The sequence below is a fragment of the Nicotiana attenuata genome, unplaced genomic scaffold, assembly GCF_001879085.1.
Source record: "Nicotiana attenuata strain UT unplaced genomic scaffold, NIATTr2, whole genome shotgun sequence".
Classification (NCBI taxonomy): Eukaryota; Viridiplantae; Streptophyta; class Magnoliopsida; order Solanales; family Solanaceae; genus Nicotiana; species Nicotiana attenuata.
In genome coordinates, this window is record NW_017670389.1 from 634,497 (window position 1) to 661,333 (window position 26,837).

Genomic DNA, 26,837 nt, shown 5'->3' on the forward strand with positions numbered 1-26,837 from the left:
GGATTTGAGCCTAAGAACTTCAATTTTCATCAAAACACACTTTCGATCAAAAACCTAACCAAAACACGTCCGAATGACCTGAAATTTTGCACGCACATCCCAAATGACATGACGGAGCTACTGCAACTTCCTGAATTCCAATCCGACCCTCGGATCAAAAACTCACTATCGGATCGGAAACTTCAAAAATTCAAACTTCGGCATTTCAAGCCTAAATGAGCTACGGACTTCCAAAATACATTCCGAACACGCTCCCAACCCCGAAATCACCTAACAGAGCTAACGGAACCATCGGATTTCCATTCTGAGGCCGTCACTGTTCCGACTACGGACCACTTTTCAACACTTAAGCTCTCATTTAGGGACTAAGTGTCCCAAAACTCTCCGAAACTCAACACCGAACGTCCCAGCAAACCAAAATAGCAGAAATGAACTTAGGGGAAGCAGTTAATAGGGGATCGGGGCGTAAATTCTTAAGACGACCGGCCGGGTCGTCACAGCAAACCCCTTGCTTACTATATTATATATATATATATATATATTATATATATATATATATATATATATATATATATATATATATATATATATATATTTATTTATTTATTATTCTGAATACATCATTTTTAAACAACTCAACTATATATAGCACTGATCATTTTTTAATTCTTTTCTTTTTCTCCCAGAGAACTAATCCGAATGAAAAAGAAAGCCTCTATTTAAAAGAACAACGAAACCTTTGTCCTCTAAGAAAGTGGTGCCACAAAAAGATTTTTTTTCTTGAAAAAGCAAAATCTCTCTTTAAATATTTTTGTCTTGCAAAAATTATTTTTTCTCAAAGTTTAATAGGTTTTGCATATAATCATATAAACTCTCTTCTCCCTAATTTGTTTGAAAATAATTAAATGACTATTCATAAATATTAGGAAATAAATAAAGGACTGTACCTACATATTAGAAAAATAACTTAAATTACAGTTTTATCCAATGTGAAATTAGTTTTTAAAAGGTAAAAAAGGTGAACGACATTTCGCTAAGAGCCTTCGTGCTTTTAATATAGTATAGATATATGGGTAAGACAAAGTATTTACTGGGAAATAAAAAAAAGAAAAAAATGAAAATTAATCTAAACGGGGCAGGGCGGGGCAGGGCTTAATAGGGCAGGGCAAAATTTTGGAACAAGGCTAAATGGGGCAGGGCAGGGCAGGTCAAAATCTTAGTGGGTCAAAGGTTGCCCTGCCCCGCCCCGCCCCAATTGCTATCCCTACCGCTAAATTCGCTAGAAGATCAGCTGGAATGTTACTTTTGTATAGGTCAAAATTTGCCTTAAAATATTGTCAAGGTCGACTAAGAAGTAGCGAGATTCGTGGTTGAGATGTCAGTTGTGAAAATAGAATATTAAAAAAAATATTTTAGTGGATATTCTCTTCACTTGTACTATTAGGATTTGTTTAGAAAGTGTCTCATATAAATAAAAAAGAGAACAATGGTGTAAGACATGTGCCATTCATTTGACAAGAACAGACTTTTGATAAAAGATTCTCTCTCTCTTACAAAGATACAAATACTACCTTTTTATGTAGATTCTTGTTCGTATTATTCTACATCCTTCCACCAGATCCAAGAATAATTTGAATATCCTGAGATTTGTGTGTCACTTATCATTGTCAGGAGGGGAATCAACTAATTCATACTTTATTGGGTGAATCACTCCTCCTATATACTTAAATGTCAATTATTGCTATTTATTGCTACATTATTAGGAATAGTTAATGCATATTGTTGCCAACTTTCCACCAGCTCCGTCCAACATTAGTCACCTTTTCGGAAATAACATCTAGACATATTATTATTATTAACTAAGTTTAACTCATTATTATATAAATTCCACTGTTTTAACCGATAGTTATACTTTTTGGTCAAACAATTTGGCACTGTCTGTGGGACTTTTTTGTTAAATTTTTAATTTCTTCTGGATCTATCACTAACACGGATCAATAACGTAAAAAATAAAAAGACAAGAAACAAGAACAAGATCTCCTTTCTTTGTGTGTACAAACCCCAACATGGCAGGTAATAGGGAAGAAAGGGCGATAATAATTAGTGACCTCCCAACTAACCTCATGAACATCATCAACGAAAGCTGCGAAACAACAGACGAAGGCGCAACGCCCAATGCCTCCCCTAGGCAAGATGGGTCACCGCCTCCTCATTGCAGCATCACAAAATCTCTTGGTAAGGGAGCCTCCACATTTGAGGGGGAAGAGACACCCCCAGCTGTAAAAAGCTCCTCGAAGCATGGCTAACCGACACACAAACCAGCGTCCTCAACAAGCCCGCTCGGGATGCAGATGCAGAAAACACAAGGATTTGCACTGTACAGCCGGCGGACGAATAGTGCAACCAACTCTCTCCACCTCCAACGACAGGAATTACTTATGATGTTAATGATAATGCAGGTGACAACGCTCTTGCAACCATTTTAAAAAGGATAGACGAAATAGAGAACAAGAACAAGGCACTCTGAGATCAAATCAAAGAACACCAGGAAAGGGTCGATAAGATACCGGGCGCCCCCAAGTTGTTGCTAAAGAGAGACGCCAGCCGGTTCGTCAAAAAAATGTATAGTGATGACGCAGCCCCACATGCCATACCAAAAACCTTTAAAATGCCATCCTACCTCAGGATATATGATGGCACGACTGACCCTGAAGATCATGTGACTCACTATGTCATCGCCGTGAAAGGTAATGATCTCGCCAAAGAACAGGTATCCTCCATTTTGTTGAAAACAATTTGGTGAAACCCTCACAGGAGGAGCGTTAACATGGTATTCACAACTATCTGTGCGCTCCATTGAAACGTTCGAAGAGATGGCCGACAAGTTCGTAACGGCCCATGCTGGGGCCTAGAAGGCCGAGGCAAGAGTGAAAAACAAATTTGCTATTAAACAGTCTCCGGGAGAGGGATTGAGGGACTTCCTTGCCCGGTTCAACCGAGTAAGGATGACCCTGCCAAACGTGTCAGAAGGGATACGGTAGTAGCCTTCCAGAATGGGTTGAGCAGGGACGGTTTGAGGGCGACAATAAATCTATTAAGTCCATTGATGAAGTACCCCCAACCACTTGGATGAAATACTTAACGCATATAAATGGGCCAACACATCGACTAACCTTGATACATGCCGAATTCAGAAATGATCGAAGAAATGATACCAAAAGAGACCTCGCAGCTCCGCGACCCAACAGGGAACGCCACCAACCATATGTTAGAGCAGTCGTTGCGCCCTCCTCCCGCCACGAAGAAGGCCCACCTAGATCAAGGATAGGGACTCACTGGAACGAAAAAGGTATGCCTCATTTATTATCCGCTTACAACTATTGTGTGTCACCTACAGAGATAGTCTATGCCTTGGAGAAGCTCGAACCAAAGGTGAAATGGCCAAAAAAGATGAGGTCAGACCCGAGTACCAGAAAATCAGACGCCCCTTCGAGTTCCACCAAGAACAAGGGCATAAAACCGAAGATTGCATCATCCTAAGGCAGGAGGTCGTAAACAGGTTGCGACAAGGACACCTTAAAGAGTTGCTGAGCGACTGGGGAAGGACCAACTTTGCCAGAGGACGTGAACAACATCAAGGACCACCAAAACCGCCCTCACCAGCCCGCACCGTTCACATGATTGTCGGTGGCAGTGACGATGCTTCCATCAATAACGTGAAGTTCACCACTACCCACAAGCTCAATATGTCAATCACCCGCGGACGGCATGACGAACTCGAAGAAAGTATCATCTTCGATAAGTCGGATATCAACGGTTTGGCTTTCGCTCACTATGATCCCCTTCTTATTACTTTACGATTTTAGATATCGATGTGAGACGCATTATGGTAGACGAAGGGAGCGGTGCGCGCATTATCCACCCTCGAGTACTTGCACAAGTGAAACTCAAAGATGAGATAGTGTGCGTTACATCACGCTAATTGGTGTTAACAATGTAGTCGAGTGAACATCTGGCGAAATCACACTCCCTGTTCTGGCCGGTGGCGTCACTCTGGACACCATGTTCTAGATCATGGACCAATACATAGCGTACAACGCCATAATAGGGTGACCATGGATACACACCATGAGGGACATCCCTTCCAACTTATACCAGGTCATCAAATTCCCAACTCCATACGGAATATTCAGCATACGAAGGTAACAATGCACATCCCGGGAATGCTACCGCATCGCCCTAGACTACACGACTACTCAACAAACTAAGTACACAGAAAAAGAGGCATAGCAATCAATAGGGTCAAGGTCGATATGTGATGATAGGGAGGATGTCATCAAAGACCTTGATATGGTCAAAGCTGCGGGATCGACCATAGAAGACCTCGACCCCGTCCAATTAGACACCAAAGATCACATCAAGAAAGCTCACATCGGCTGCAAACTTCAGGAACCAGGTAAATTTCGTCAATTTTTAACTACTAACGCAGATTTGTTTGCATTCAGCCATGCAGATATGACGGGTATCCCAAAGGAAATCGCCACGCACAAACTGAACGTCGACCTATTCCACCCCTAGTGAGGCAGGTCAGGCGTAAGTTCAACTCCGCGATTAATGACGCGGTACGTGAAGAGGTGGAAAACTATTGGAAAATGGCTCCATTAGGCCCTAGTGGGTCGCCAACGTGGTCATTGAAAAAGAAGAATGGGAAATGGCGGATGTGCGTGGATTTCACAGATTTGAACAAAGCATGCCCCAAGGATTCGTTTCCATTACCCCATATCGACCAATTCATCGACGCAACAACGGGGTACGGATTACTAAGCTGCTTGGACGCCTATTCAGTCTATAATCATTTCTTTATGGAAGAAGAGGATCAGGAGAAAACCACATTCATCACCCATCGGGGGATGTACTACTATAGGGTTATGCCATTCGGACTGAAAAATACAGGGGCAACTTATCAAAGGTTGGTGATGAGGAAGTCTATATAGACGACATGTTAGTCAAGTCCAAAAAGAAAGAAGATCACATCGACCAGCTGAGAGAAACCTTCGACATACTCAGACGATATAGAATGAAACTGAACCCGAAAAATGTGCGTTCAGCATGGCCTCAAAAACTTTTTTAGGTTTCCTGGTATGATAGCAAGAAATCAATGTCAATCCTGATCAAATCAAAGCCATCAAGGGGATACCGGAACACTTGACCACCAAAAAACAGGTTCGGAGTTTGACTGGCCGTATCGCCCCCTTTCAAAGTTCATTTCATGATCATCGGATAGGTGTCACAGATTCTTCGGCGTACTTAAGAAGGATAACAACCTCCAATTGACTTCTGAGTGCGTCCAATCCCTGAAGGAATTAAAGGCATACTTATCGTCACCACCATTGCATTAAAAATCGGATCCAGGAGAACATCTCCTCGTTCACTATATCCAAAGTAGCTGTGAGCGCAGTCCTAGTTCTAGAAAATAAAGGTACGCAGTCTCCCATCCATTACATTAGTAAAACACTACTCGACGCCGAGATGAGGTACCCTCACCTCGAAAAACTAGCCCTGGCCTTAGGCGTAGCTTCGCGAAAGCTTAGACAGTATTTCCAATGCCACCCCATCTCGATCATCGGACTTTCCCCATAAGAAGCATTTTTCATAAAGCTGAGCTATCGGAAAGGTTGGCCAAATGGGCCATCAAACTAAGAGAGCACGATATCACATATCAGTCTCGAACAACGATAAAGTCATAGGTGCTAGCTGACTTCGTCACCGACTTTAGCGCAAAGTAATGCCCGAAGTTGAAAGAGAAGCCGCCCACACTTCCCCCCAAAAAGGACCTCTAGGTCCGATACACCGATTGCGCATCTAACGCGTCAAGGTCCGTACTGGACTCATACTCAAAGCCCCAACATGCAAAGTAATTCGCCAGTCCATAAGGTGCCCGAAGGTGACTAACAACGAGGCTGAGTATGAGGCCGTAATTGCAGGATTACGGCTAGCACTCAAGTATGGGGCAACATGGTTAAGACTATGCTGCGATTCTCAACTCGTATTCAACCAAGTAACATGGACTTTCCAAATCAAGGAACAACGGGTACAAAAATATCAGACCGAAATGTGCAAGCTACTGCCCGAGTTCGACGAATGTCAACTCGACCATATTCCATGAGCACAGAATGCCGAGGCGGACGGCGTTGCTAAACTAGCCGCAACTACCAAAAACATTACAACCAGAGACAGAAGTGTGGACCACCTTCTCAACTCGTCCAAATTGAGGCAAGAACCATAAACTTGGGACTAGTGCAATCGTATTGTTACATACTTGCAGGACGACGTACTCCCAGATGACAAAAAAAGGCCAAGAAACGGAGAATGCAACCGGCCAGGTGCAGTATCATCCACAACGACCTGTATAAGAGAACATACAGTGGCTCTATGGCAAAATGCTTAGGCCCAAACCAGACGCAACGTTTCCTTGAAAAGGTCCACGAGGGCCATTGTGGAGGTCATTCCGGCTATGGGGATTTGGTTAGAGGCCTCATACGGTCAGGATATTACTGGTCCACCATGAAAAAGGAGGCCGCAAACTTCTTGAAAAAATGCGAGAAATGCCAAAAGTACACCCTGATGATTCACCAAGCTGGCAAACACCTCCACCCGGTCACCTCACCTTGGCCGTTCATCAAAAGGGGAATGGACATTGTGGGCCTCCTTCCGGCAAGGTGAGGTAACACATGATTCCTTTTTGTTTTAACTTACTATTTCTCTAAGTGGGTGGAAGCAGAAGCATTTGCCCAAATACGTGAAAAGGAAGTGATCGGCTCTATATGAAAAAACATCGTATGTCGGTTCGGCCTCCCTAAAGAGATCAACTGCGATAACGGACCCCAATTCACAGGAAAGAACGTCACTAAATTTCTTGAGAAGTGGCAAATCAAAAGAATACTTTCGACGCCATACCACCCCGCAGGCAACGGGTAAGCGGAGTCCTCCAACAAGTCGATAATGAATATCATGAAGAAAAAACTTGAAGAGGCCAAGGGATTGTGGCCGAAAATATTACCAGATGTATTGTGGCCTACCGAGCAATGCCGAAGACAAGCACATGAGAGAAGCCATACTCTTTGGTCTATGGGACTGATGTAGTAATGTCGATCGAGGTCGAAGAGCCCAGCCTAAGATACTCCCATGAGAGCGGACCAAGGAACGATAAAAGTAGAAGGCAGGAGCTCGACGAAGTCGAACAACGAAGAGACATGGCCTACATAAGGATGATCGCCCAATAACAACAAGCAAAACGCTATTATAACAAGAAGGCAAAGGTCAGGCCGCTCAAAGTCGGGGACTACGTGCTTAAAGATAAAACACAAGCAAACAAAGACGCACAAGAAGGCAAACTAGGAACAAATTGGGATGGCCTATACAAAATCAGCAATAGCAAACAAAGGTCATTCCAACTAGAAACAATGGAAGGAAAACTTCTACCAAACAACTGGAATATTACCCACCTCAAGTATTTAAGAGATAAAAGAATCCCCCAAGTCGTACTCTTTTTTCCCTCACTTGAGTTTTTGTCCTAATTGGGTTTTCTCAAAGGAGGTTTTTAACGAGGCGACGAAGGGAACACTTCAAGTAAAAGTACGGAAAAACGAAGGATTGGGACGGCTAGTTCGTTGCTCGTCCTTTCAAGCACTCTCCAGGTCAACCAATGAAGGGACTAGATAGATTAGGACTGGGACTGGAACGCCAGCCAACGCCCGAAAAATTGTAAATTTTCTCCACGTGTATGACCAAAGCAGCAACGCGTGAAGTTTATTTCTATTTCTCTAAGTGTACAACCAAAGGAACAATGCTTAAAGTTTACGTTGTCGACAAACTTCGCACCTAAAAGGAATATCTTTCCAAATTTAGGTTATGTTCAATCTTGTTCGAACTAACACCTATCGGCCCTCGGCCATAATTAAACTTAGGTTATGTTCGAACTTGTTCGAACTAACACCTACTAGCCCTCGACCATAACTAAACTTAGGTTATGTTCAACCTTTTTCGAACTAACACTTACCGGCCCACCAACCTCTGACCGCCATTTGCCATTAAGTGATCACAGTTAGAAAATCAAGCCAACCAAGCGATCGAATTAAAAAACATGCAAATGCAAAAATGAACCACAGGAAGAGAATCAGATGCAAATAGCGAAGTTGGAATTTCATACTTGAAATATTTTTTACAAAGGCTCATGAAGACGCTACCAAATACACACAAAAATAGGCAAAAAATTAAAAGAGAAAACTACTGGCCGCCACCATCATAGCCTGAGACATCCTCACCGACTTGGCCCTCAATAGGTCACTCCCTTGACCTTCAACGCCCTCACCATCGCCCTCAGGATATGCAGCATCATACCAGGAATTCTGCTTAAGCCGGTCTACACCTTCGTCCCTGCCGGCCTCTAGCGTAGCAGGGTCATACCCGCAAGCGACTCGAGCTTCGCGAGTCTTAACACGAGCATCTTCAAGGGCGGCCTCAGAAACAGATACCGTCGCATGCAAATCTCGAGACACGTCTAACTGGGCCTCGGCATAAATCCACTCCTCGTATAACTCTCGAGGAACATTAGAAAAGTCTGAAGTATGGGAAGAGGATGGTTGCGCCATTAATCGGGCCTTCTCGACCTCGAGAGGAGTAACTCGGTCGTAGAGGTCAGAAGTCTCTTTCTCCAACTCTCCAATCCTCTCATCAAGCTGCTCTTCTTTAAGCCTTGCCATTTCCAAGTCACTCTCTCACTCAGAATGGAGAAAATAGATCACTACCTCAAGGGCCTCCGTCTTCCTCGAAGCCTCCGACCAAGCGAACCCCGCCCTTTCCAGCTCGTTTTGTTTCTCGGTGATCTCGCCATGAAGAACCTCCATCTACAGGCGATACTCCTCCAACTACCCATGCAACTCGACTACATGCATCTGGAGGTCGCCACATTGAACCTCCACGGCCCTGCTGACCTCGAGCTCTTCCTCCTTGTTTCTCAATGTCCTCTCAAGGACCCTACACTTCTCGATGACCTTCACCAACTCGTCATCCTTTTTCTTCAGCTCATCTCAAAGGGCCTGCAAATTTCTGCCCTCACCAAACTGCCTGCGGATATCCCGGTACTTGCCACGATACTCGAAGTATTTGCGTTGCATCTTCGTGAATATATCCTTACGCATCTCCTCCCTTTGGGCGCTTTGAATCTCCAAGATCACGGTATGCAGTCATAAAAAGAAAGAAAATAAAAAATAAGAATGCCTCCACTAACAACGGCAAAGCACTAAAAACAAAGCCCAAATTTTGAACATAACAGATAGAAAAAAAAAGCTTGAAATATTTACCCTGATAGCGAGGCTGGCTATGCTCCTCGATAAGGTAACGTCATCCATCTCTTTGAGGGTTTGACCCTCCACGTCGGAGCAAAAGGGACCAAGGGCAAGGACCACGTTCTTTGTATTCTTTAATAGATCACGATCCATGGGGATCGCAATGGCCCGCGTAGACCCCTCCAGCCTCACCACGAGTTGAGCAAATCCTTCTTCCATCATCCTCAGCTCTGGAGCATCAAGGTCTGAACTCGTCTTATAGACGGCCTCGACAATGCCTTTGCCTCTCCCATCGGCCGGCGAAGAAGCACCATCAGCCGGTTGTGAGGTCGATGGCCCCTCTTGCTGCGAAGTATCAGAAACCCTAGCGGTCGGACCTTCGACTTCCATTATCGCAGAAGGAAAAGTTACGCCATCAACGGCCTCCGCCAATCTCGGAACTTCAGACGCTAGCTCGACGTTGTCTGGACAATGGTCGTCGTCTCACAGAGGGTAAATCATCCATTGCAGACTCCACGGCCCGGGCAAACCCGTCGCCAATGTCCACTAACCTCCTCTTACGGGGCACCAAATCCCCGTCACTTGGCAACGATTCCTCCTCTTTGTCCACGAGACGGTACAAAGGAGAAGCCAAAGGCTCCACTGCCGAAGTATCCGCAGATAGAAAAGAAATTGATGCTGAAGCAGTGGCAGATGGGATCGAGGAGCGAGCAGGCCTAGCTGCGGACGTAGAGGGGCCAGAACCGAAAAGGTAGCAGCATTCCTCAAAATTAAATTCTGTGCCTTTGAGGCCTTGAAAACCTCATTTAGAGCCACTTCGATTTACGTGCGCAGTTCGGGCGCGTAGCCGGAAAGCTTATATGTGAAAATCTGTGAAAAATGAAAAGTTTTGACTGTAAAATGAATAAATTTGACTTCGGTCAATGTTTTGGGTAAACAAACCCGGACCCGTGATTCGACGGTCCCGGAGGGTCCGTAGGAAAATATGGGACTTGGGCGTATTCCCGAAATCGAATTCTGAGGTCTCGAGCCCGAGAAATGAAATTGTAAATGAAATTGTTTTCTGAAATTGTTTAAGGAAAGTTTAAATAAAATTTGATTAGAACGTGTTGGTATCGGGCCCGTATTTTAGTTTCGGCGCCCGATACAGGTCCTATATATGATTTAAGGTGTTTATGTAAAGTTTGGTGAAAATTGGACGTCGTTTGACGTGATTCAAGCCTAAATTGCTAAATTTGATACTTGATGAAGTTTGAGAAAAAGTTCTTGATTTTGAGATTTGATTCATTCTTATTGAGGTTATTTTGGCGATTTGATCGCACGGATAAGTTCGTATGATGTTGTTGAGTTAGTACGTGTGTTTGGTTAGGAGCCCCCCGAGGGCTCGGGTGTGTTTCGGGAAGTTTTTGACTTAGAAAATGTTGTAGGTTTTTCAGCTGTTGGGTTCCTGATGTGTTCATCTTCGCGTTCGCGGGAGTACCTACGCGAACACGAAGTGCAAATTTTGGTGGAGGGAAAATCCTTCTATGCGAACGCGTAGCTCAGGTCGCGAATGTGAAGCAACGGGGGTTTATACCTTCACGAACGCGGTCGGGGCCACGCGAACGCGAAGGCCAAAGAGGGCCTGGGCAGGGGGAGGGGTAATTACCCTACGCGAACGCGACCCATTGGACGCGAATGCGAGGGCTCGAGGGGATCCTTCTCCGCGAACGCGAAGGCCTAATCAGCCTTACCCATAGCGAACGTGAAGGGTATGTCGCGACCGCGAAGGGCAATTTTGCCCAGTGATTTTAAAAGACTCAAAACAAAACACTTACGGGATTTTATCAAAATTTCACAAACCCCTTCTTCACCAAAGCTCTTAGGCGATTTTTGAAGCATTTCTTCATCAAAACTTTTTGAGTAAATAATCTTTAACTTGTTTTCTTCATTTTCCATTAACACCCATTAGATTTCTAGGCCTAAATCATGTGAATAAGGGTAGAAAATTAGGGATTTGGGTAGAACTAGGGCTTTTTGAATAATTGTGATTTAGACCTCGTTTTGGGGTCGAATTCTGGAAATAATTATATATTTGGGCTCGTGGGTGAATGGGTGATTTGATTTTTGTTCGAACCTCGTGTTTTGACCAAGCGGGCCCGGGGTCGATTTTTGGGTTTTTGGGAAGAATGATTAGAAAGCTATAATTAAGGATTGGAATTGGATTGTTTAGCATTTATTGATGTTATTAAGTCGATTGTGTATAGATTCGATTGAGTTGGAGCCGAATTTGAAAGGAAAAGCGGTGTTTGAGGCTTGAGTTGGCCGTGGAAGTTCGAGGTAAGTGTTTGGTCTAACCTTAGCTTGAGGGATTAGGAGTTGGGTCCTATTTGCTATGTGGTATTAGTCGTGTACGACGTATAGGCATGGTGACGAGTATGTATACATTGGTGTCTGTCACGACCCGGATTCCCCACCCTCGGGGGTCGTGATGACGCCTACTCGTAATAGCTAGGCAAGCCATTTTGATTACTTTTCCACTAATAAACAATTCTTTTTAACAATTTATGACAACAATATAAAACAACAACACTAATTAATAGCGGAAGTCTTAATTATAGAAACTGAATATAACACGGAGTAGTCAATATAAGCCTCTACCCAAGACTGGTGTCACAATACTCACAAACTGCTAAGAATTTCTAAATACAAGGGTCTGAAAGAACACATAAGCTGTTTGTCTCGAATACAAAGAGGCAACAGTCTAAAAGGGAGAATAAGAGAGAGACGCCGGGCCTGCGGACGCCTGCAAGGCTACCTCGGGTCTCACGATACTGAAAGCCTGCTCCTGTGCTAATGCTGCTGCTGCTGCTCGAAACTTGGGCCTGTGCAAAAAAAAAATGCACAGAGTGTAGCATCAGCACAACCGACCTCATGTGTTGGTAAGTGTCTAGCCTAACCCCGGCGAAGTAGTGACGAGGCTAGACCAGACTACCACATAAACCTATGCAATTTCATATATATATACAGCGGAATCGAAATACAAAACAGATAAACAATATGGGAGGGGAAACATGTTGTGGGGAGTATTATAAATTCCAATTAAGAGTTGTCCAATAATAAAGGAATACAGCACAACTCAATAGTACGTAATGAAACAGAATTCAACTAGTGCACGGCATCACCCTTCGTTCTTTTACTCTCGTCCTCACCAAGAAATAACATGTGCACGGCATCACCCTTCGTGCTTTTACTCTCATTCCTCACATATATCAATAGACTCGGCACAGAATGGTACATCGTGCGGCACGACATCACCCTTCGTGCTTTAACACTCTTTCTCATAATAAGCAAACAATGCACGGCATCACCCTTCGTGCTTTACACTCTTTCCTTACCATAAACAAACAGTGCACGGCATCACCCTTCGTGCTTTAACACTCTTCCTCACCCAATCAACAATCACAAACAAGGGCAAGGGAATAAATAAACAATAATAAAAATCCCGGCAAGGGAACACAAACAACAATTAAAAACCCGGCAAGGGTACAATATCAATAACCATCAACATCCTGGCAAGGGAATAAATCATTAACTCTTTCCTTTCTTTCACTTTCATCTCATAGTTCCCATTATCACTTGAGCCAATGCTCCAAAGAGTTTCTTATCTCATATACCTTCACAATTTGTATTTCAATCCGAGCCAATGCTCCACGAAGTTTCAAGATCATAATTTCTTTCACAAGGTCTTACAACATATAAAAACTATCATTTAAGCATGGAAGGCATAACAACAACCAAACTATTCGCAAATAAGGACTCACGGTCATGCTTGACACCCATGTATAGATACTCGTCACCATGCCTATACATCATACTCCACAATTAGCAAGTTACAAATAAGACTCAACTCTTATTCCCTCAAGCTAGGGTTAAACCAAACACTTACCTCGATGCCTTGAACTCAACTCAAGCCTCTACTATGGCTTTACCCCGTAATTCCACCTCCAATCTGCTCGAATCTAGCCACAAATTACTTAATTACATTAATAAACACTAAATGAATCAATTTGAATGCATAAAAATGAATTTGCCAAAGTTTTTCCCAAAAATTCCAAAATTGCCACCGGGCCCACGTGGTCAAAACCCGAGGTTCGAACCAAAACCCTATTACCCATTCCCCCACGAACTCAAATATGTAATTTATTTTTAAATCGGACCTCAAATTGAGGTCCAAATCCCCAATTTTAGAAAAACCTAGGTTCTACCCAAAACCCCCAATTTCACCCGTGAAAATCTTTGATTTTAAGTGGAAAACATGTTAAATGATGTTAATGATTGAAAGAGTTAAGTAAAAATCGACTTACAAATGATTTGGGATGAAACTTGTTCTTGAAAAATCGCCTAAGGAGTTGTATTTTGGAAGTGGAGTGAAAAATGACTTGAAATTCGTCTAAGTATGAAAAATGCAGGTTGCAGATATGGGAAATGCGAAGTTGGGTTCGCAATTGCGAACTCTGCAGGCTTGGGAAATGCGACATTACTGTTCGCATTTGCGAACTCAGGCTGACCAAGGGACCTTCGCATTTGCGAATTGGGTCTCGCATTTGCGAACCAGTGACAGTCGCATTTGCGACGCCTGGATTCGCATTTGCGAACCTTGGCCTGCCTAGGCTGGTTTCGCATTTGCGAACCAACCTCCGCATTGCGATAGCTGGACCTTCGCATTTGCGAACTCTGGCTTCGCAAATGCGAAACCTGCAGATCAGTTGATACCAGATTTTTTTCCAAAATGAAAAATGCAATCCGACACCTATCCAAAACTCACCCGAGCCCTCGGGGCTCCAAAACCAATATACACACAACCTCAAAAATATCCTACGGACTTACTCGTGCGATCAAATCGCCAAAATAACATCAAAAACAACGGATCAAACCTCAAAACTCATGAATTCTTCCAAATTTTCATAAAACATCAATTTTTCATTTTATGTCCGAAACACGTCAAACGACGTCCGATTTCAACCAAACTTTACAGAAAGCGCTTAAACCATATGTAAGACTTGTACCGGGCGCCGAAACCAAAATACAGGCCCGATACCACAATCTTTTAATCGTATTTTATTTTTATTTTCCTTAATCATTTCCAGAAAATAATTTCACACAAAATTTCATTTCTCAGGCTTGGGACTTCGGAATTCGATTCCGGGCATACGCCCAAGTCCCATATTTTCCTACGGACCCTCCGGGACCGTCAAATTACGGATCCGGGTCCGTTTACCCAAAATATTGACCGAAGTCAAATATATTCATATTAATATCAAAATTTAGCATTTTTCACACAGAATTCATATTTAAGCTTTTCGGGTCCGCGCCCGGACTGTGCACGCAAATCGAGACAATTCCAAATGAGGTTCTCAAGGCCTCGGAAGCACGGAATGAATAAGAAAATAGGTGATGACCCTTTGGGTCGTCACAACAGGGCGAGGCTTCAGATTTTCGAGGACATGGCCCTTGATAGGAAGCTGTGGAGGACGAGTATTAGGGTTGTACGTTAGGAGGTAGTTGAGTCTATTTCTACTTCGTACCAATGTGGGGCTAGTCTGATAGGATTTTTTTGTCTTAGAACGTTAGTGGCTACAGTGGTGTCTCACTACTCTTTCGTTTTCATAAGGTCTTTTTACTGGCTATCGCTTTTGCGTTTCGTCTATTTCTGGTCTTTATGATGTTGTTATTATTCATATGGTCTCTGTTGGTGATACTGATATTGTCTCTTTTCGTCTTCTTGAGTCGAGGGTCTTTCGAAAACATCCTCTTTACCCCCTTGGGGTAGGGGTAATGTATGCATACACACTACCCTCCTCAGACCCCACTAGTGGGATTTTACTGGGTCGTTGTTGTTGTTGTTGTTGTTGTTATTAATAATATTTATTTTATGCAATTTTATTATTTTTAATGTTGAATATTTAGTACAATGTCATGGCTCATGTCATATTTTATGTTATTTTCTTGAAAAATACCTTATATAGTTATGTGTTACTTGGACTAAAGAAATATTTAGAACACAAATTCTATGTTTTGTGCTATGAAAACTTAATGGATAAATAAAAAACCCGAAAATACCCAAAAATCCGAGAAAAACCGAGATTCAAAAACCCGACCTTATTAGTTTAATTTGGTCTTTAGATTTAATAACTCGATACAATTGGTTTGGTTTGGTAATTGGAAAATTCGAACTAACCCGACATATATACACCCCTAGTAGGGACCGGCGCACCTTTAAATCGGTCTTACTCGGCATGAATTCGGATTAGTCGAGACCCTATTTTAATAGGTTGCAATATGGTTTGATCAATTCTAAGGCAGCCCTAAAAAGAAAGTCGTTCACGTTTCTTTTCTTCATGTGCAAAATCAAGTCAATCACAGAATAATATCCTAAATTACTAGTCTATGATCTCATAATTTTTTCAGTAAAGTATATCAAAACTTAGGTGTCGATATTTGACCGAAATCCTCCTCAGTTTCGTGTTTTAAGTAACTTACTTATGTTGCATCCACAATCATTTGAGCCTCAGCTAGCTTTATATTTATGAATTCAATATGTAGCTCCTCTTCCTCCTTTTGGTTTACACATTAGATATAATTAAAAAGAAATGAGAATTTGAAATTTCTTATTTGCCTCCTCCTGTTAAAATATAATATTGGTGTCTTTTGGACTGATATAGTATCTAGTAATGAAGAGTCCAATTGACTTTAAAAGTTATACGCTAACTCAACTTAGACTAAAAACTCTATCGTTAAACAATTTACTCCGCATCCGAACAAATTAATGAATGCAAGATATATATCAATCATACATACATTTTGTCCCTTAATACTATGGTAAAGTAATATGTATTTATACTTTAACTTTTAACTGCTAAAACTAACTATACATAGGAATTTCCTCGTGTCCTTCCGGAAACATCCGATAAAAAAAAAAATAGAGGAATTTCCTCGTTAGTGAAATAACAATGAACTTACAAAATACAATAATTTTTTTTTAACCTAGACAAAGTTTCCGAAGTGAGTATCATAAGACTCTCCTCTCCCTATTTATAGCCAAAGTCTGATTATTATTTTTTCTATTCTAATTTACGTGACACTATTTTTTTCCGAATCTATACTATATTAAAAGCACGAAGCCCCTTAACAAAATGTCGTTCGCCTTTTTTACCCTTTAAAAATAAATTTTACATTGGACAAATTTGTAATTGTAATTTACTTAAGTTTTCTAATATTTAAGACTTAATCAACTATATTTTATTTATCAAATTGTTCCTTATTTGAACTAGGTAAAAACTCCTAATATTGAGGAATCTAAAATGGAGTTTGATTATACTTATACAACTTTACTCCATATTTAAATTAAGTAAGTATTTTCCTTAAATGTTTCCAAGTGTTTATCACGTTATGAATTTAGTCTTCATTTGAGTTTTGTAGCACTAACCACGTAAGAATCATCAAACATGTCAAAATCCACTTTTTTCGATTACTTTTTGAACCATGTGAACATTGTTCAATCACATGTGCATGACGTCATAAGGTGATTTATAAATTTTTTAGCTTTTAATACAAACTATTTATTCATTGATGATGGATAACACGTACATTATATTATATATTAAATAATTTAATCATTTAAATAATAAATTTAAAATTAACTGGAAAAAATTCTGTAATAGGAGCTCCTAATATTTAAAAATTCAAAATCAAATAACATTTTAACTTATATAAATTATTTTCTCATTTAAATAGCATAATATAACTATATAACTCCTTAATCTAATTCATATCCAAATAAGAAAAACTGAAAATTTTAATTTTAATTCCTTATTTGTTAAGATCTAATAACAATCATCAATATTAAATATAGACAAACTCAGTTGCACCCTATTTAACAATATATTTTTTTTTGAATTAATGAGAATTTTAAGGTATAATTTATCATGTTTCGAATGATTAATCCAATCAAAAGTACTATATTATCGATTCAAATGACATAAATGAGTTTGAATATAATGATGAACAAGAATACTTAAAATGAAAAAGTTTACAAAGAATAAGTAAGAACTAATCTATACTAATACTAATACTAATACTATACTAACTATATTAAAAGCACGAAGGCCCTTAGCGAAATGTCGTTCGTCATTTTTACCCTTTAAAAATTAATTTCACATTGGACAAATATGTAATTCAAGTTACTTTCTTAATATTTAGGACTTTAAAATCAAGTAAAATTTTAATTATTACCTAATATTTAGGAGTTCGAAATCAACTAACACAAGAATAAAATATATTAAGAAAAAAAGAAAAGAATATAAAAAGTAAAAGGTAAGTTTCTTTTCAACAAAGGACAAAAAATATTTATAATTATCGTGTAAATTTTTTGTGCCAATACGTACAAGGAAAACTTTATCGTGCAAGATCAATTTTGATCCTTTATTTTCTTTTTCATACAATATTTCTTGGTTGTTTAAATTATATTTTATTAAATTGTTTCAAAACTATAATTATTCATGTGTTAGTTTTCTTAATATTTACTTATTTAGGATTGGAAAATTAATTTTATTTATCAAATATGTATTATTTGAACCATGTCAGAAGTCTTAATATATAAAATTTAAAATCGATTAAAATTTTAATCATCTTTTACAAATTAATTCCTTAAGCAAATATTTAAATTTTGATATAAATTGCTATTTTATAATAATTTGTTCTTCTTACGTATAAATATATTTATTAATTGACGCACTATACACGTGCAACGCACGTACACTAAAACTAGTATATTTAAAAGAGATGGACACCTTTCTATAGATTGCGATTTATAGAGGGACTATAATTTAGGTGATGTTATAGTGTGTATGATTTTACCAGCTTTTATGGACTACCAATTACAAATTTTAAAAATCTATATATTTCTCTTAAACTATATATCCGGTAAAAGGCTGACATAAAATAAAATGGGGGAAGTACCAATAATATGATTTAATTAACAAATTCACTGACAAAACATACTATTTTCTCGCAGTACATGTTATGATACCTAATGGATGTGTGGTATCCGCACATTATATTAATTTATTATGATCAAATGATAAATTGAGATTAAAATGTGTATTAGTTAATTATTATTATTATTCCCTCCAATCCACTTTAATTAATTTTTTTTATTATTTCACACATATTAAGAAATCCGCATTTTAGCATTGATTATCAATGAAATTGACCATATTAATCTTAATTTGTTCATTGGAATATAACAAATACTCCTAGGCTCTTTACTCCAAGGGCAACTTTAGAAAAAATAAGTTAACTCTTTCTTGATATTTGAAAAAAATAAATATTATGAACCAATAAAAAAAATATCAAAAAATCAATTAAGGTGGACCGAAAAGGTTATGATTTATGCAGAAAGAGTAATGAATGTAGAAGATCTGAGGCTAATGAGGACTTCATCCAAATACATGCCATTCATTGTTGTTATAGTGACTGAAGTATAGAGTTGTCAAAACGGGCCAACCCAGTTCAAGCATCACAGGTTTTTAAATTTGGCGAGTTCGGGCGGGTGGGCCCGCCATCTAAATGGGCCTTAAAATGGTCAGCAACCCAACCCTAAGAAGGCCAGGGATCTTCAATTTTTTTTTAAAAAAATTCTTCAAATCTTTTAATATGTCTTAGGAGACATAGTCTCTTAATCATATGAACGACTTTTGTTTGTTTAGAGTGTACAAGAATCTTGATATTTGACAAGGAATCTCGTGATAGAAATGCAAATTCTCTGTATCTCTAGCTCTACTTTTTTAACGTTACATGAATATTTTTCTAATACTTTTCTTTTTACTTTCCTCAGACTCAGGCATTGCTTTAATAAGTTTATATGTTGAGGTTTTTTACTTTAGATTTTAAGTTCATTTGTTGGTTTCATCATTATAGTCCATAGAATTTTTAAAGTTCATGAAATTTGCTAGTGTTGTCAATTTCTTTGGGTATTAAAACTTGACATTTTTCTATTTGAAGAGCAATTTAATTATTAATAATATATTAAAGTAACCAAATTGATCATTGCCACTTAAAGTAATATTTTCTTTTGAAAAAAATGATTACTGGCCATTTAAAACTTTACTACTTCGTTTTAATTAAGCAAAAAAAAAAAAATTAATCTTGTCATACTACATGCATATCAAAAATTTAAATTCTAGTTGATATGAAAAGGTAAATGAGTATTCTAAGGTTGGATATGGGAATTATAGTTAACAGTTTTTTTAGTTTTTACTTTTTTAAAATATTAAATATTTAGTTTAAATTTAATTAATTTTCGGCCTACGGGCCGGCCCAGACCAAATCTCAATCAAACCTTAAGAGCCAACGGGTTGACTTGGGCCGCGCTTATAAGCCCCAATGTTAAATGGGTTAAAAATTATCCCAATCCAACCCTAGTTGTTGGGGAAATTGAGATCCCATGACAGTTGAGCCAACGGAATGGCATAGAATAGCCCAATCTTCGATTAATGGCATCTGGTAGGCTATATTGACTTTTTAACCTAAAAATTTGGAAATATGTAAGTAGTTTCATAAAGTGAAATTTTCAGAAACCACTATTGTTTAGTGGCTATTAACTTGTTATAGCTACCATTTACTTAATTACTTCCTATAGCTATCTTTTCAGTTGTTATGGAATGTATTCGATGTATTCAAGCTACTGTATTCACGAATACAGTAGCAAAACTCGGCGATAAAACAGGGCATGCCAGCTATCATCCGATGTATTCATATGTATTCGCGAGATGTATGCGCAAGAATAGGCCTCTCCAGCTGTTTAAAAACGGAAAGTGAATCACTTAATGTGATAGACTCCTAATATAACTCAACAAACTCAATTATAACACGCAAAATTATTAATCCAGTTAAGGAAAAGATTTCTCAGAAGAAAAACACCCAAAAACAGAGCAATATTCAGAGAGATTTAGTTCATCCTTTTTTTCGTGGTATATACTTACAACCTCTTCACCAATTTGCTGTATCCAACTGTATGGATATGTATTCTAGCTAGTTGTATAATGTATTCATGATAGAATTTTAAAAAATACAGCATGTATAATGTTGTATTCATAATATATGTTTTCCTTCATGCTGTGTTTCTCTAACAAAATCTAAATACATCTAAAAGTCATTGTCTACAATCTAAATACATTTCATTGGTTGTATTCATTGATTTCCTATTTGTGTCACGACCCAAATTCCATTATAGGCCGTGATGGCGCCCAACATCGATGTTAGGCAAGCCAACACTATATCAACTAGTGAGTTCTCATTTATTTTATTAAAAAATCCCACATTTTTCTTAAATTAAATTTAAAACAGTCGATAAATACCAAATTTATAAGGCAACTGAAACGGGAATGACTAAAGAAAATCATATAATAGGAATACAACCCAAAAATAATAGTCTACCAATGTGTGTGCTAGGATCTAGTGTCACAAGTACGAGAGCAACTAGTAGAATGTACAAAAAATATAACTATCCTACTGCCTGAAATAGAATAGACAGTAATAACAAAAGGAGAGACTCCGGCATGCTGCTGAACGGCTCAGAAGGGGGCAGCTCACCATGAAATCTCGATCAAATATCGGGAATGCACGCCGAACGGGTAGCTAGATGCACCTGCCTCATATCCTTGTACAATTAAGTACAAAAGCGTAGTATGAGTACATAAACAATATGTACCCAATAAGTATCCAGTCTAACCTCGAAGAAGTAGTGACGAGGGGTCAACTTGACACTCACTAGGGCCAATAATAATATAATTTAAGTGTTACACTAAGCATGAACAACATGAATAATAATGACAGTTTAAGAACTGGGAGAAGTAAGACATTCTTTCACAAACAACAAGTCAATTTCAGTCATATCATGTAACAACTTATGTTTCAAAGCATTTAAGCAGTATAAATCACGGGAAGTTCCAAATAAATAACATGAGCAGGTTATGCCGAGGTCGTACGATCCAGTCCAATATAAAATTAAACTGTGCACTGCCAGAGGATCGAACGGCGCGAACCATAGATGCATCTATTTACTACTAAGGCGCTCGGCCCGATCCATAAATAACACTTTTATTTTCAAGAAAAACACGTTGCCCATTTTCAGTCAAGTAATTCATACAAATTCTTAAGTAGTGAGTATAACCGTCTATATTTATTTTACCAATTTCGTGCATGCCTTAAGTGATTATAGTGACAAGTAAGGACGCAAGCATTGCAAGTATAGCATGATACGGGTCCGAAACTACCCGGAAAATTAGCATAATAGTAGCTACGCACGGACTCTTGTCACCCTGTACGTACGTAGCCCCCGCAGATAGGTACATACATTTATATAATTCACCTATGGGGTTAATTCCCTCTTACAAGGTTAGAAAAGAGACTTACCTTGCCCCAAAGCTTACTCCCAAATTCAAGAATGCGCTCAAACCCTCAAATCGGAGCCGAATGATCCAAAATTATTCAAATGGGGTAAGAACTAGTCAATATATGCTCAAGAGTTCATATTCTAACTATTAAAGTAATTTCCCAACCCTAGATTCAAGGTTCCTAAAATTCATCCCCGGGCCCACGTGCCCGGATCCCGGAAATTTTCGAAGAAAGTTGTTACCCATAACCTTAGGATCAAGAATATATGATTTCTACTACATTCCATAACAAATTTTGTGGTTAAATCTCATTTTTATCTAAACCCTAGGTTTTACTCTAAACCCATAATTTCCACTAATTTACATGTTGTAATCTACCCATAAACTATGTATTAAACACATTAAGTAGAAATTACTTACCTCACAAAGCTAGGTTGAAATCTCCCCTTTTGAAGCTCCCAAATCGCCCAAGAATGGAGTGAAATGTGCCAAAAATAACAAAATCCCGTATTAAATGAAGGCCACTACCTTCAGCGATTTCCGCACCTGCGGTGCTTTGACCGCATCTGCGGTCTCGCTTCTGCTGACTATTGTCCGTTTCAGCGGAAACGGGCCGGGCCAGCTGAGGCGGCATCTGCGAACTGATGGCGTTCCTGCGGTTCCGCTTCTGCAGAGAGGAGCCGCATCTGCGAAACTTGGGCCCCCCCTCCTTGGGCCGCATCTATGATGCTTCCACCACACCTGCGAGCTCGCACCTGCGGCTGGCCAACCGCAAGTGCGGTTATGACAGTAACTGGAGCTTTAACTCCTTCTCAAATTTTCAACTTAGTTCGAGCCTCGTCCATTTTACGCTCGGGGCCCCCAGGGCCCCGCATGAACATACCGACAAGTTTGAAATCATAAAACGGACTCGCTCGAACCCTCGGAACTCCCGAAACAACATTAAAATTAAGAATCACACCCTAAAACCAATTGAATCAAACTTATGAACTTTGAGTTCTTCAATCTACTTCCATTGTGCCGAAACGTACTTATACTACTAGGAATGATACCAAATTTTGTGCAAGTATTAAATGACATTATAGAACTATTTGCGGTCTCGGAATTTCGTTTAGACCTCGATATCACAAAAACCCGCTCCAAACCAAATTTAAAGAACTTTGAAATCCTTAAAGAATCAATTTTCACTATTAGGCGCCAAAACGCTCCCGGTTCATCCAAAACCCCATTCGGACATACGCCCAAGTCCGAGATCATCATACAAACCTGTTGGAACCTTCATATCCTGATTCCGAGGTCGTTTACTAAAAATGTTAGATGAAGTCAAACTTGGCCTTTTAAGCCAACCTTAAGGAACCAAGTGTTCCGATTTCAATCCAAACTCTTCCAAATCCCGAACCAACCATCCCCGCAAGTCATAAATCAGTAAAAGAAACCATTGGCTTAGGGGAACGGGGTTCTAGAAAGCAAAACAACCAGTCGGGTCATTACATTCTCCACCTCTTAAACAAATGTTCGTTCTCGAACGGGTTTAGATTCATACCTGAAGTGCTAAATAAGTGTGGATATCTGCTCCGCATGCCCTCCTAGGACCCCCAGGTTGCCTCCTCGACTGGTTGGCCCCTCCACTGAACCTATACCACCGAAATCCTCTTGGATCTCAACTAGCGATCCTGTCTATCAACAATAGTAATTGGCTCCTCCTCATAACCCAAGCTCTCATCTAGCTGAATAGTGCTGAAGTCTAACACATATGACAAGTCGGCGTGGTACCTCCGGAGCATAGACAGGTGAAAAACCGGATGAACTCCCGATAGGCTGGGGGTAGAGTAAGCTCATAAGCAACCTCTCCAACTCGCCTCAACACCTCAAATAGGCCTATAAACCTGGGGCTCAGCTTGCCCTTCTTTCTGAATCTCATATTACCCTTCATCGGCGAGACTTTCAAAAGAACCTTCTCGCCGACCATGAATGATACATCCCGCGCCTTATGATCCGCATAAATCTTCTGTCTAGATTGTGCTGTGTGAAGTCACTCCTGGATCAACTTTACCTTTTCCAAGGTATCTTTCACCAAATCTATACCATATAACTTACCCTCACCAGGCTCAAACCACCCGATAGGAGAACGACATCACCGACCATGTAAAGCCTCAAATGGAGCCATCTCGATGCTGGACTGATAACTGTTATTATAAGCAAACTCGGCCAAAGGCAAGAACTGATCCCACTGCCCTCCAAAGTCATTCACACATGCTTTAAGCATGTCCTCCAGAATCTGAACTGTCCGCTCCAATTGCCCGTCGGTCTGTGGATGAAATGTTGTGTTGAGCTCCACACGGGTCCCCAACTCACTCTATACGGCTCTCTAGAAATGGGAAGTGAACTGAGGGCCTCTATCTGATATGATGGAAACAGGCATACCATGCAACCGAACTATCTCCCGAATATAAATCTGGGCTAGCCTCTCTGAAGTATAGGTAGTCACAACCAGAATGAAGTGTGCCGACTTGGTCAACCTGTCGACAATGACCCAAACTGCATCAAACTTCCGCAAGGTCCGCGGCAACCCAACTACGAAGTCCATAGTAATGCTCTCCCATTTCTACTCAGGTATAGGCATCTGCTGAAGTAGGCCACCTAGCCTCTGGTGCTCATACTTAACCTGCTGGCAATTGAAGCACCTAGCCACATATTCAACTATGTCTTTCTTCCTCCGCCGCCACCAGTAATGCTACCTCAGGTCACTATACATCTTCGTAGCACCTGGATGAATAGAATACCATGAACTGTGTGCCTCCTCTAGAATCCTCTCCCTTAATCCATCGACATTAGGAACACATAGAAGACCATGGAGTCGCATAACACCATCCTCGCTGATAGAAACCTCCTTGGCACTACCCTGTAGTACCGTCTCTTTGAGAACTACCAAATGCATATCATCAAACTGTCGAGTCTTGATCTGCCCCAATAGTGAAGACTAGGCAACAACACATGCAAGAACTCGACTGGGATCTGAAATATCCAATCTCACAAGTCTGTTAGCCAAGGACTGGATGTCCAAAGCTAGTGGCCTCTTCTCTACTGAAATGAATGCCAAGCTACTCATACTCTCTGCTTTCCTGCTTAAGGCATCCACGACCACATTTTCCTTGCCCGGATGATAAAGAAAGGTGATGTCATAATCCTTCAGTAACTCAAGCCATCTGCGCTGCCTCAAATTGAGATTCCTCTGCTTGAACAAATGCTGTAAGCTGCGATGATCAGTATAAACCTCACATGACACCCCATACAGATAATGCCTCCATATCTTAAGAGCATGAACAATCACGACTAACTCTAGGTCGTGCACAGGGTAATTCTTCTCATGAATCTTCAGCTGACGCGAAGCATATGCAATAACTCGCCCCTCCTGCATCAATACACAACCCAAGCCAAAGCGTGAAGCATCGTAATATACCGTATACATCCCCGAACCGGAAGGCAACACTAGAACCGGTGTTGTAGTCAAGGCCGTCTTGAGCTTCTGAAAGCTCGCCTCACAATAATCAGACCAATGGAAAGGAGCACCCTTCTGGGTCAATCTAGTCAAAGGTGCTGCAACGGATGAAAACCCTGCACAAATCGGCGATAATAACCTGCTAAGCCCAGGAAACTCGTGATCTTAGTCACTGAAGTGGGACGTGACTAACTCTGAACTGCCTCAATCTTCTTGGGATCCACCTTAATACCCTCTCCTGATACAACATGCCCTAAGAATGCTACTGACTCTAGCCAAAACTCACACTTGGAGAACTTAGCATATATCTTCTGCTCTCGCAATGTCTGAAACACTACTCTCAAATGGTGCTCGTGCTCACCCAGGCTACGTGAGTAGATCAAGATGTCATCAATGAAGACAATAACGAAGGAATCAATATAAGGCCTGAACACCCAGTTCATCAAATCCATAAATGCCGCTGGGGCATTAGTCAAGCCGAATGACATTACCAGAAACTCATAATGGCCATATCTAGTACGGAAAGCAGTCTTCGGGACATCTAAGTCCCGAATCTTCAGTTGATGATACCTTGATCTCAAGTCGATCTTAGAGAACACCCTAACACTCTACAACTGGTCAAACAAATCATCAATGCGCAACAACGGGTACTTGTTCTTGATGCTAACCTTATTCAACTGGCGGTAATCAATGCACATCTGCATAGTCCCATCCTTCTTCTTCACAAACAACACTGGTGTACCCCAAGGTGACAAACTCGGTCTCACAAACCCCTTTGCTTAAAACTCCTCAAGCTGCTCCGTCAATTCCTTCAACTCTTTCGAAACCATACGGTACGGTGGGATAGATATAGGCCTGGTACCTGGAGCCAAATCAATACAGAAATCAATATCACGATCCGGTGGCATGCCTGGAAGGTTAGAAGGAAATACATCGGCGAACTCCCGAACTACTGGAACTGAATCAATCATCGAAGACTCGGCGGTGGTGTCCCGAACATAAGCTAGATAAGCCAAAAAACCCTTCTCGATCATATGTCGAGCCTTCAGAAAAGAAATAACCCGACTAGATGTACTAACTAAGGAACCCTTCCACTCCAACCTCGGCAACTCTGGCATCGCTCAAGTAACAGTCTTGGCATGACAATCTAGGATGGCGTGAAGTGGGGATAACCAGTCCATGCCTAGGATGACCTCAAAGTCGGTCATATCAAGTAATAAGAGATCCCCTCTAGTCTCGAAACCACAGAATGTGACCACACAGGACCGATAGATCCGATCCACAACCACAGAATCGCTCACGGGAGTGGACATATTAACAGGAGTACCTAAAGACTCACGAGAAATATCCATGAAATGAGCAAACAGAGATGATACATATGAATAGGTAGACCCTGGATCAAATAATACTGAAGCATCCTTACCGCAGACGGAAATAATACCTGTGATAACAGTATCTAAGGCCAATGCATCTGGTCTGGCCAGAAAAGCATAGAATCTGGCTGGAGCGCCGGCTGGCTGGCCTCCACCTGATTGAACAGTAGCTGGCTGACCT